The sequence below is a fragment of the Microtus oregoni genome, unplaced genomic scaffold, assembly GCF_018167655.1.
Source record: "Microtus oregoni isolate MIOR12 unplaced genomic scaffold, Mior012 000032F_ref0000030, whole genome shotgun sequence".
Classification (NCBI taxonomy): Eukaryota; Metazoa; Chordata; class Mammalia; order Rodentia; family Cricetidae; genus Microtus; species Microtus oregoni.
The window spans coordinates 14,168,383-14,181,393 of NW_024543091.1; the positions used below are offsets into that span (position 1 = coordinate 14,168,383).

The 13,011-nt window shown below is 42.7% G+C and overlaps 1 protein-coding gene across 3 annotated transcripts in view; it reads right to left on the reverse strand.

Moving 5' to 3' along the window:
- The window catches only part of Pygo1 (pygopus family PHD finger 1), a 29,748-nt gene that overhangs the window by 11,449 nt on the left and 5,288 nt on the right, over nt 1–13,011 (reverse strand). The gene's annotated exons all lie outside the window — the stretch shown is intronic.

Sequence of the window (13,011 nt, forward strand, 5' to 3'; positions counted from 1 at the left end):
ACATGTGATAATTGTCTTTCTGTGTCTGGGTTACCTCACTCAAAATGATGTTTTCTAGCTCCATCCATTTTCCTGCAAAATTCAAGATGCCGTTATTTTTTTTCTGCTGTATAGTACTCCATTGTGTAAATTACCACATTTTCCTTATCCATTTTTCGTTTGAGGGACATTTAGGCCCCCATGACAAACACGGTCCAATCATTCCCAGTTACTGTGGAGAATGTGTCTCATCAAAAATTTTTTTAAAATCCACTCCCTACTGTAAAAAACAATACTGTCCAAATAATTGTGGAGGATGAGTCAAAAACTCAATTAGGACATAGGAAACATATATTCTGGCCAGACTTCTATAAATGATCAGAGACCAAAGCGAAGAGTGTGTATAAATGGCATTTTATTGAATGCCTACTAGACACGAGTGTGGATGTAACTATCATTACTTCAGAATCTTGGCATCTGAATTGGCCTCTTCAAGAGGTAGATGTTCAGTTCCTAGGAATTGGAGCCCTATCTCGGGTAAAACAAAGCACAAGATGAGCAGACAGCATTTTGCGGACTCTTAATGACTTTCTAAGATTATTGAGAAACATTTCCAGCCTACAACCAGCTGTTGGGATAACAGCTGACCTAATAGTTCATTTAAATAAAACCTTAGATGATGATAAAGACTTAAATAGTCTCAGAAAATTAACAGCTGAAGCAGAAAAGGAATTGACAATTGTTGAGAAATTACAGGAGGCACATGTGGATAGGGTGAATCCAAATCTTAATTGTATTCTAGTCATATTGCCTTCCAGGATTTCTCCTATAGGAATTTTAATGCAGAGGGAGGATATTATCATAGAATGGATCTTTTTACCACATAAACCAAGTAAAAAACTAAAAACTTACATGGAAAAAGTCTCTAATTAATTATAAAAGGTAAATTGAAGCTTTGTCAATTGGCAGGTTGTAGTAAAAGGGGCGGCGGGGCTGCGTTCCCAGCACCCAGGCCGTCTGCTCGGCTAGCTTATGCCCCAAAATAACAACACACAAACTGTATTCATTTAAACACTGCTTGGCCCTTTAGCTCTAGCCCTTACAGGCTAATTCTCACATCCCGATCAACCCATCTCTAATAATCTGTGAGCACCGGTCTTACCGGGAAAGGTTCAGCATGTCTAACCTGGCGGCTTGCTTCATCGCGTGCGTCTGCCCAAGGGAGCGGAGCATGGCGTCCCTCTCTGAGGCGTCTGCTCCCGAGAGGAGAGCTGTGGAGTCTGAGCTCAATTCCTCTTCCTCCCAGCATTCTGTTCTGTTTACTCCTCCCACCTATCTTCTAACCAATGAGGGCCCAGCAGTTTCTTTTTATTTAACCAATGACCTTCCTCCATCAGCAGGTACAGACCCAGCAGACATTATAGTGCCTTTCACTACTGATGAAATTAAAAAGTTATGGGAAGACAATGAACCATGGCAAAGAGCTTGTGCTAATTTTTTTGGAGAAATTAATAGCAATTATTATAAGTGACAGACTTAACCTTATAAAGAGAACTTCTTGGATTCTTCTCCAAATTGTACATGATACACCAATAACTGGAGCCTGTACATTCTATATTGATGCAAATAAATCAGGGAAGGCAGATTACAAATCAGAAGAATTAAGTAATGGTATGGGAGGTTCTTCTATGTGTTGCTTTTATTGGTTAATGAATAAAGAACTACTTTGAACCTATGGCAGGGAATAACAGAACTAGGCGGGGAAAGCTAGACTGTATGCTGGGAGAAAGAAGGGCAGAGTTAGAGAGAAGTTATATAGTTGCTGGAGATAGACACTGGGAACTTTACCTGGTAAACCACAGCCACGTGGTGATACACAGATAAATAGAAATTGGTTAAATTAACATGTAAGAGTTAGCCAATAAGAAGCTAGAGCTAGCCGGGCGGTGGTGGCGCACGCCTTTAATCCCAGCACTCGGGAGGCAGAGGCAGGCGGATCTCTGTGAGTTCGAGGGCAGCCTGGTCTACAAGAGCTAGTTCCAGGACAGGAACCAAAAGCTACGGAGAAACCCTGTCTCGAAAAATCAAAAAAAAAAATGCGATAAGAAGCTAGAGCTAGGGCTGGAGAGATGGCTCAGTGGTTAAGAGCATTGCCTGCTCTTCCAAAGGTCCTGAGTTTAATTCCCAGCAACCACACGGTGGCTCACAACCATCTGTAAAGAGGTCTGGCGCCCTCTTCTGGCCTTCAGGCATACAGACAGAATATTGTATACATAATAAATAAACAAATAAATAAATAAAAGAAGCTAGAGCTAATGGGCCAAGCAGTTTCTGTGTGATTATTTTGGGTCTAAGCTAGCTGGGTGGCCAAAAACCTACAAGTAGCTCTCCTCCAACAAAGTAAGGTGGAACAAAGCCCTTATAATTCTGTCCAGAAGGCAGAATTATACACTATTCTTATGGTACTCAGGGATTTTAAAGAACCTCTCAATATTTTTTTTTTTTTTTGGTTTTTCGAGACAGGGTTTCTCTGTGGCTTTGGAGCCTGTCCTGGAACTAGCTCTGTAGACCAGGCTGGTCTCGAACTCACAGAGATCCGCCTGCCTCTGCCTCCCGAGTGCTGGGATTAAAGGCATGCGCCACCATCGCCCGGCAGAACCTCTCAATATTGTTACTGATTCACAATATGCAGAAAGAGTTGTCTTGCATATTGAAACTGCTAAATTTATACCAGATAATACAAAATTGACTTCATTATTAATTCAGGTGCAAAACATAATTAGGAATAGGCTTTATCCTATATACATAACACACATCTGATTCCATACAGGTCTGCCAGGTCCTCTAGCACAAGGTAATGCAGAAATTGATCAATTATTGATTTAAAGAATATTTCAGGCCTCAGAATTTCATTAAAAACATCATGTCAATAGCAAAGGTTTAAAGAAAGAGTTTCAGAAAAGGATGACTCAGTAATCATGCATTTATTAGAAGTTATGGTCATCATGGGTATTCCTGCACAAATAAAGACAGACAATGGTCCAGCTTATGTATCTAAGAAAAAAAATGAAATGGTTTTTTGCCTATTATAATATAAAACACATTACAGGTATAACAAATAATCCCACAGGTCCGGCAATTATAGAAAGACAAAATCAAACTATAAAGGATATGCTAAACAAACAGAAAGGGATGGAAAATACCCCCAGAAATAGATTGCATAATGCTTTATTAACCTTGAATTTTCTTAACACTAATGAGAAAGGAACAACAGCAACAGAGAGGCATTGGATAATGGAAAAACTTCTAAATTAAATCAACCAGTGTATTTCAAGGCTATGTTGACCTGGGAAACCAGGAGATATGCTACATTGTGGAAGGGGTTTCGCTCGTATATATATTCGCTATATATATATATATATATATATATATATATATATATATATATATATTGCACTGGTTTTGGATTTGAACAATGGCTCTGTTTCTCTCTAAATCCAAGCGTGTTATTAAAAAGTACATTCAGAGTTTCTGTCTCATATCGGGAGCCATTTGGTATGGGACAGAAGGAAGACTTTAGGAAAAATTTCACTTTCTCCATGTCTATTTTGTCTATATCATATTCCTTATTGAATTATGTCTCTATGAGTAATGTTTAAGTTTTCCATGATGCACAATAGACTTTCCCACAGACCCTTTTCCTGCAGTAATCTTTGAAGTTTTCAGGAAGAAGACGGGGCCCCACAGCAACCACTCCACCTGGTTGAGATGACATTGTGATGCTGATAGTGTTACTATAAGACCAGTTTTTGGGTACCAGCTGCTGAAATGGTGCACCTTCTCATGACATCTGGCCAGAACTCCAAATAAGAACTCTGGAAAAAACCCTACCGACTGCTTGGAAACTGTTTGCAACTATACTAAATAGTAATCTTAAAACTTAACCATCAATTTACTTTTGTAGGATCCCATAAAGAAAACATCGCCCCCATGACAGTGGGAAGCAATTCTAGAGGACAATGCCCCCTCTCCCAAAACAATTTGTCCTCAGAGTTGGGAACACCGTTTAAGGGTTGTTGATTGTTACAGGTAGAGGGTTGGGGTGGAAACTATGTTTATTCCAAAAAAGGGATAATAATAATGGGTAATAGAGTAAATACTTGTGAGCTATTATTTATGGATAATTTACATTGGTATAATTTTTTATATATTGCTTAATATTGCTTATGTTGTTTGTAATTTTATACTTGATATTTGTTCCTAGTGTATATATATATATTGCTCTTGTTCAGACAAAAGAGGGAGATGATGGGGAACCTTGTTAGTCAATCATCTTTAAGAGGTGGGTCTTAGTTACGTGTGGTTTCGATGGGACCAGCGTAAAATGTGTGCACCTCCAGATGCGCTTTCTCACTGTGCCTTTTCCCGTGGGACGTTGCTGTGCTTGGATTTCTCACCTCCTGTCTCATGAGTTTTCCCCTTATAATAAATAAAACTGTTTTATCCTTAGCTAGCCTGGTTGTTTCAACATATTACTATTTTATGTGTGTACATGATATATTTATATTTGGAGAGGTCTGAAGGCATACCACAGGATGTGTGTGGAGGTCAAAGGACAACTGGGAGTTGGTTCTCTCCACCGTGGAATCAAGGGCTCAAACTCAGTTTTCGAGGCTATGGCAAGTGCCTTTGCACCAACGGCCAGGATCTATTATCTTTAACCTGCGGTGTCATTCTCTCGCTGTGAGAAAGGGCTTGCTCGAACACAGAGGGGCGAGGCTGACTATACAGCTCAGTCCAGAGGCTCAGTCACAGCTGCTTGGCCCAGGTACTCTTGTCACCATGGTGGCGGGATGAAGAAAATGCTATGCCTCCAGGTAAACGCGATGCCGAGAGCAATTAAGAAACAGAGGCTGGGATACTGATTTCAAAGGCACAGTCCCTCTAGGCCCCACCCCAAGCAGCACTGCCCCCTGGGACCAAGAGTTCAACACATGAGCCTAGCCGTGTAGCTCTAAACCTCAGGATCTCTGAGGCTTCAACTCTACAAGGGTGGCTCCTGCAATCCACTAGGTTCCAGTGGCCTTGGCTTCTCTCTTGTTCTGTTCACTAAATCCTGAGTGTGGAAGTGTTTCCTGCAGGTGTCTCTATCGTCTCCAGGGTTTCCTTTTGGGTTAGCACCTCTTTCTGTCTGCCTTTAAAAAAAAATTGTCTATTTATTTTTCTCTTTTTTATTTTTTATTACTTTATAAATAATACCAATCAAATTAATTTTTATTTTTAATGTCTCAGACCACCCTTGAACTTACAATCCTAAACCACACCTGGAGCTTCAGATCAGCATTCCTTTAGTCAATTCCTTACACAAAATTCTACTCTAAGTTAAACTATAGTTCAGGAAGATGGTTCAACAATCAAAGGATTCCCGGGACCTACATTATGAAAACATTATGAAACAAGAGAGTCAGCTCTCTCTTGTAAGTTGTCCCCTGATCTCCACACAGGTGCCTTCATTCACACATACCCAAACACCACACACATCCACACACACAAATGTAATGAACTGAATTATATGTCTGATGAATGTTTCCCTGCCTGGAAGCTGTGAGGTACCCAAATTTCACAGGCAGTTTTTGTTTCCTGTAAACTGGAAGACAAGATGCTTGTTCATATTAAATTCCTGCTTTTACAAGTTTGTCAAAGACATTGTGATTTATTCTTCCACCAGCAGGCAAGGTATTTATTTATTTATTTATTTATTTATTGCAAGGTATTTCTGTTGGCTTTTTTAAACATGTGTGAGCACAAGTACACATATGTCACAGCTCATGTGTGGTGGTCAGATGACAACCCTCAAGTTGGTTCCCTACTGCTGCCTTAGGGGAGCTTGGGACCAAACTTGAGTCCTTAGCCCTGTTCATAAGCACCTGGACCTGCTGGGCCACCTCGCTGACCTTGGATGTTTTCCTTTATGCTCACTATAATTTTATACAGTGCAAATTATCATGTTTGACTATTTAAAACAATGACCACTTAGCACATGCAACACATTGACTTAGATCACGATGAATCCCTTTTAAATGGGGAGAATATGTCCTGACTCATTCCATTAGGCTGAGATTGCCTTGATACCAAAACCAGAAAAAAGTAACAAGAAAAAAGCAAAGAAAATAAAAATCTACATATCAACATCTATTAGAATTATTAATGCAAGCCAGGTGGTGGTGGCTCAAGCCTTTAATCTTAGCACTGGAGGAGGCAGAGGCAGGCGGATCTCTGTGAATTCAAGGCCAGCATAGTCTACACAGTGAGCTTCAGGACAGCCAGGCTGTGGAGAGAGACTTCATCTCAAAACAAGAAAAAGAAAAAGAAAAAGAAAAAGAAAGAAAGAAAGAAAGAAAGAAAGAAGCTTCCACTTTCAGTATACATAGTACTAAGGAGCAAACTCAGGACTTAATACTTGCTATGCAAGCACTCTACCAACTGAGCTACACCCCCAACTCCATGGGATTTTGCTGTCTTTTTAAAGAGATTTATTTGTATTTTATTGCCGTGGGATGTCTTTCTGTACACTATGAATATTTGTTACTCTTATTGGTTGACAAATAAAGTTGTTTGGCCTATGGCAAGGCAGGATAGAGCCAGGCAGGAAATCCAAGCAGAGATATGGGAGAAGGGAAGAGTCTGGCTGGGTGGTGGCAGCACACGCCTTTAATCCCAGCACTCGGGAGGCAGAGGCAGGCGGATCTCTGAGAGTTTGAGGCCAGCCTGGTCCACAGAGTGAGTTTTAGGACAGGCTCCAAAGGTACACAGAGAAGTCTGGGACAGGTCAGCCAGCTGCTGAGGAAATAAGACACGCAAAAAATGATATAACAAACCATGAACCATGTGGCAAAGTATAGATAAAAAATATGGGTTAATTTAAATGTTTAATTTATTAGAGCTAGCTAACAATAAGCCTGAGCCATTGGTCAAGCATTTATAAGTAATATTAAGCTTCTGAGTGGTTATTCAGGAACTGACAGGTGGGAGTAAAAAAAAAAAGCCCTGACTACATTTTATTTTTTTGTGCATGAGTGTTTTGCTTGTATATATGTCTATCAAACATAGTGTTGCCCACATGGCCAGAAGAGAGAGTTGGACCTCCTAAAACTCAGTTACAGATGGTTATTAGCCATGTTAGGAATTTAACCCAGGTCTTCTAGAAGAGCAGCCAGTGCTCTTAGCCCTTGACCCATCTCTCTAGCCCTGCTATTTTAGAATCAGGGTCTCACTCTGTAGCCCTGGCAGATCTCTAACTCATGGCAACCATGAGCCTGTTTTAGCCTCCAAAATGTTCTAAGGCCTACACCAACACACAGGCTCTTATTACCAATCTCTGAGTTGTTCACCACTATTTTCCCTTCCTTGAAAAGTGTGATAGTTTGATGGCAATGGCCCCTGAAGGCTCACAGGGAGTGGCACTACTAAGAGGTGTGGCCTTGGAGGAAGTATGTCACTGGAGGTTTCAGATGCTCAAGGCAAACCCAGTGTTAATCTCTCTTACTGTTGCCTGTGGGTCCAGATGTAGAAGTCTCAGCTACCTCTCCAGCACCTTGTCTGCCTGCCTGCCTATTGCCAAGCTTCTGGTCACGCTGATAATACACTAAACCTCTGAATCTGTAACCCAGCCCCAATTAGATATTTTCTTTTGTAAGAGTTGCTGTGGTACTGGGCAGTAGTGGCGCACGCCTTTAATCCCAACACTTGGGCGCCAGAGGCTAGCGGGTCCCTGTAAATTCAAGGCCAGCCTTGCCTGGTCTTAGAGCAAGTTCCAAGACTGGCTTCACAGCTACTGGAAAATCCTGTCTCTTGTGTCAAGGAAGGATTGCTCTGGCGGCTGTATCTCTTCACAATGATAAGATAAAAATAGGGTTGCTGGGTCATGGTATCTCTTCACAGCGATAAGATAAAATGCTTTCCTGTTTTATGACTCATTTAGTTCTATCTTCTGTCACATTAATTTTAGCAACATGATCTAATATTAAGAATTATTGGGGAGTGCTAGAGGGATGACTCTTGTAGAGGACTTAAGTTTAGTTCCCAACACCCACACTGGGAAACTCACAGCCATGTATAACTCAGCTCCAGGAGATCTGAGGCCCTCTACTGGTCTCCTCAGACTCCTGTACATACACAGAAATAAAAATAGAAGTCTGTAAAAAAAATAATAATAATTACAGGGGCCAGCAAGATGGCTAAATGGGCAAAGGTGCTCCCTAATCAAACCTGGTCATCTGAGCTCCATCCCCCAAACCTACATGGTAGACGAGGAGAACCAAATCCCAAAGTTGTCCTCTGCCCTCCGCAAGTGTTCTGGCAACCTTCCCCTCTGCCCTAGTAAAGAAACTTTTTAAAAAAAATCTCAGAGAGTTAGGGCTGCAGGAGGGCACTTGCCTAGCAGGTGCCTATACCCAGGGTCTCTTACCTAGATTTGACCCTCAGAATGTCAACCCTCTCCTCCAAGCAGAGCTATATAAAAATTCCCCATGCAGTAACTTTTTCTCAGAAATCTGTTACACTCCACACGCTTCCCGCTTGGAGTTTACTTAGTGTAGCAATTCCAGCTTCTTTTGTTTTGAAAGCCTCAGGGACGGTGGCTGTTTCCTATAGTCACCACCTCCAAGAAAACTTTAATATCCTACTGCGGTCACTTCCATTTGCCATCTGCTAATGACTTGGTTTAATCGTGTGGTTTCTGTCTCCAGATCAGATACCGACTGAAAAGCCTCTCAAGTCTCACCAGGCAGATAGAGCCGTGAAGTTCACTCGCCTCAGATGTCTGGCTCGCTGTCAGGGGAGCTACTTTCTCCCTGGTAATAGATGAGCACACAGGGGCACCGACACAATCAAGACGCTATTGTTTAACCTTTCTTTATTCTTTGGGTTTTTGGTTTTTTTTTTTCCAAGACAGGATTTCTCTGTGTAGCTTTGTAGTCTGTCCTGGCACTCACTCTCTGTAGACCATGCTGGCCTCAAACTCACAGAGATCCTCCTGCCTCTGCTTCCCAAGTGCTGGGATTAAAGGCATGCGACCCACAACCCGGCCCAATGCACATAAAATAAAAAATCGTTTTCTTGTGTATAGGTCTTTTGCTCACATGTGTATCTGCACCGCATGCATGCAGTGCACAGAGAGGACAGAAGAGGCATCAGATCCTCTGCAACTGGAGTCACAGGCAGATGGGAGCCCTCATGTGGGTGCTGGGAATCCAACCTGGCCCTCTAGAAGAGCAGCCAGTGCTCTGAACTCCTGAGCCATCTCCCCAGCCCCACAAGGCACTATATTCGAAGTGACAGCATTAACATCCGAAATTCACTAGCATTTCACAGAACTAAAAGCAAACCGAAGAGTACTGTTTTCTTCATTAAGGGGGATTTTTTTTCTTTTTCCCTTTTATGTTTTACTTTCCTGTTCTTTCTTTTTGAAACACGGTTTTGTGTGGCCCAGGTTGGCTATTAACTCACCATCTAGATGAGGATGACCTTGAACTTCTGATCTTCCAGCCTTCACCTCTGAGTGCTAGGATTATGGCACAAATCACTACTCTGAAATTATACAATCCTGGAAACAGAATGCAGGACATCCTCATGCTGAGCAAACACTGTTAACTAAGCTAGAGTCCAGCACCAGAGAGTGTCTAAAAGGTCCTCTAGGGCTTGAGAAAAGACACTTTAAAAACATTAAGTTGGAAAAGTTCTATTTTGTTCTTATATTTTACTTATTTATATTTATTTAAGTGGTGCTGGGATTGAACTCAGGGCCTTTCACAGGTGAGGCAAATACTCTACTTCTGGGTTATTCCCAGTGTTTTCTTTCATTTTTAGATACACTCAGTGACTCTCTGCTTTGGAAGGGGAGGATATGATTTCATAGCTCCTCCTACTTTTGTCTGTCTTTTTTTGTTTTTATTACATTTATTTATGTATTGTGCGTGTGTGTGTGTGAGAGAGAGAGAGAGAGAGAGAGACAGAGAGACAGAGAGAGAGAGAAAAAACTCACACAAGTGCATATACTTGTGCTCCATGGTGGAAGCAGGCAGACCTCTGTGAGTTCGAGATCAGCCTGGTCTACACAGTGAGTTCCAGGCTTATCAGGACTACACAGTGAGAACCTGACTTATAAGAGGGTGTGGGCTGGAGAGTTGGCTAAGTGGTTTCGAACACTCATTTTTGCAGCAAACACAGGTTCAATTACTAGCACCCACACTCTGGGTCACAAGCATTTGTAATCCAAGGGATTCGATGCTGCCTTCTGTTTCTGTGGACATTAGACATCCATGTAGTATACATACATCCAGAAAAAACATTCACGCACATAATTTTTTTTTAAATCCCAATCAGCAATCTGCATACTTTGTCCTGAGTATATTAAGAGACACTCAAGCCAGGTGCCATGCCAGGCACACAGGAGGAGCCCAAACAGTATTCCTTGAGACTAAACTACACCAGAAGCTCGTCCCATTTTTGCTTGTATCTATGACACATACCTATAACTTCAACCAAGAAGTAAAACACATAACTTCCATTCAACATGCTAAGGACACAGTTGTGGGCTGGAGAGACGGCTCCACAGTTGGAAGCAGTAGCTGCTGTCAGCACAGGAGGTTTGCCCAGTATTCACAGTAGGTGGCTAGAAATGCAGGTAACTCAACCTCCAAGGTAGACAATGTTCCTCTCTGGCCATGTGGGCTCCTGCGTGCATACACACGCCACACATGGGGTCGGGGTGGGTAAGGGCAGAGGGTGGGGACATACACACACAGAGACAGAAAGAAACAAAATAAAACTTTTTAAAAATTACCCCAGCTGGGTAAGATGGCACACACCTTGAATCACAACACTCCAGAAGGTGGGCAGCAGATCTCTGTGAGTTCCAAGGCAGTCTGATCTCTATGTAGTAGATTCCAGGCTAGCCAAGTTTAGATGGTAAAACTCTACTAGCTGGGTGGTCGCGGCGCTCACCTTTATCCCAGCACTTGGAAGGGAGAGACAGGAGGATCTGTGGGGTTCAAGGCTAGCCTGGTCTACAGAGCTAGTTTCAGGACAGCCAGGACTACACAATGAAACCCTGTCTTGGGCTGGAGAGATGACTCAGAGGTTAAGAGCATTACCTGCTCTTCCAAAGGTCCTGAGTTCAATTCCCAGCAACCACATGGTGGCTCACAACCATCAGTGATGGGGTCTGGTGCCCTCTTCTGGCCTGCAGGCATACACACCGACAGAATATTGTATGCATAATAAATAAATAAATGTTTTTTTAAAAAAAGAAACCCTGTCTTAAAAAATCAACAATAACAAAACCACACGGAGGGCTGGAAAGATGGCTCAGTAGTTAAGAGCATTGGCTGCACTGTGTGGTGGTGGTGCACGCTCTTAATCCCAGCACTCAGGGGGCAGACGGATCTCTGTGAGTTCGAGGTCAGCCTGGTCTACAGAGTGAGTTCCAGGACAGCCAGGACTTCAAAGAGAAACCCTGTCTCAAAAAACAAAACAAAACAAAACAAAGAGCACTGGCTGCTCTTCCAGAGCGCTGGGTTGCAGCTCTCAGCACCCACATGGTGCCTCACGGCTGCCTGTAACCCCAGTACCAGGGGACCAACGCCTTCGTCTTGCCTCTGCAGCCTTTTACATGCATGTGGTGCACTTACATTCGTTCATACATAACGATGAACCAAATTAAAACACCCCAATTCCCCACGTATCCCTCACAAATCCACCCTTCTTTTTACGCATGCGACATGTTCTCTTAGCGTTCCCCCTTCTCTGGCGGCCCTCTCCCTCTGCCTTTCTGAGCCTTCTCCATCTGTCTCCCAAATGTTAGTGTTTTTTTACGCTCGTGACCTCAAGGCTCTTCTCACTGCTTGTTCTCCCGGGGAAGCCTGCGCATTCCCAAGACGTTAATTAGTAGTCACCTGTTTACCTCCGACTTCCAGATTTCTATTTCTGGCTTCAGTCACAAGCCATGACAGGCACATTCAGAGCACACGCTGGAATACCCTGGGGGTCAGGGGAGTGAGGTTGGAGATACAGTCAATGGACTTAGAGCCAAGCTCAGATCCCTGATGATTTACTGTGCTGTACACAGTCCAACGTTCTACACGGAAACCTTTACCTCCCCTGCTCTTCCACTGGTGCTTCTGGCACTTCTACCCCATCCCTCTATCCTCAACCCTAACCCTCCACGCCCTTCCTAGTGGGGCATTTCCTAGATACTGACTATTAGTGATGCCAAAGGTTAGTAGATGAATGGCATTTCTCTTTATTTTATTATCTCTTTAACATCGCCCTTGTCCCTTATGTTACTGCTAAATGTGAAAGCTCGCAATTCCGTCTTCACTTCTGAATTTCTGTTTCTTTTCTTACAGTCTTTCAGGGATTTCCCCCCTAGATGACTCCTCCATAGGAACTGTTTTTTGTTTTTTTTTTTGTTTTGTTTTGTTTTTTTTTATGTTCTTGTCTCTGCAGAGACAGTGTCTCGGGTACTACAGGCGGATACCTAACTCACTATGTGGCCATGAATGACTTTGAACTTGCCCTCCCACCATGTTTTTTGCTGTTGTTTCATTCTTTTATTTCTAGTTTGCTTTGTTTTGTTGAGACAGGCTCTCTCTATTAATAGCCCTGGCTCCTGGAACTCTCTCTGTAGACCAGGCTGTCCTCAAACTCACAGAGATCCACCTGCCTCTGCCTCCCAAGTGCTGAAGTTAGACATGTGCCTTCTCATCCAGTTTATCTGGACCTGGGATCGGATCCAGGGCTTCCTAAATGCTAGGCAAACGTTCGTATCTCTGACTCCTACATAAGCATTTTGCTGTTGTTGTTGTTGTTTTAGGTAGAGTCGGTTTTGGAGATATTTGAGACAGGGTTTCTCTGGGCATCCTTTGATGTCCTGGAACTCACTCAGCAGACTGTCCTTGAATTAACAGAGATCCACCTGCCTCTGCCTCTTGAGTTCAGGGATTAAAGGTGTGCACCATCAGAGCCCAGTGA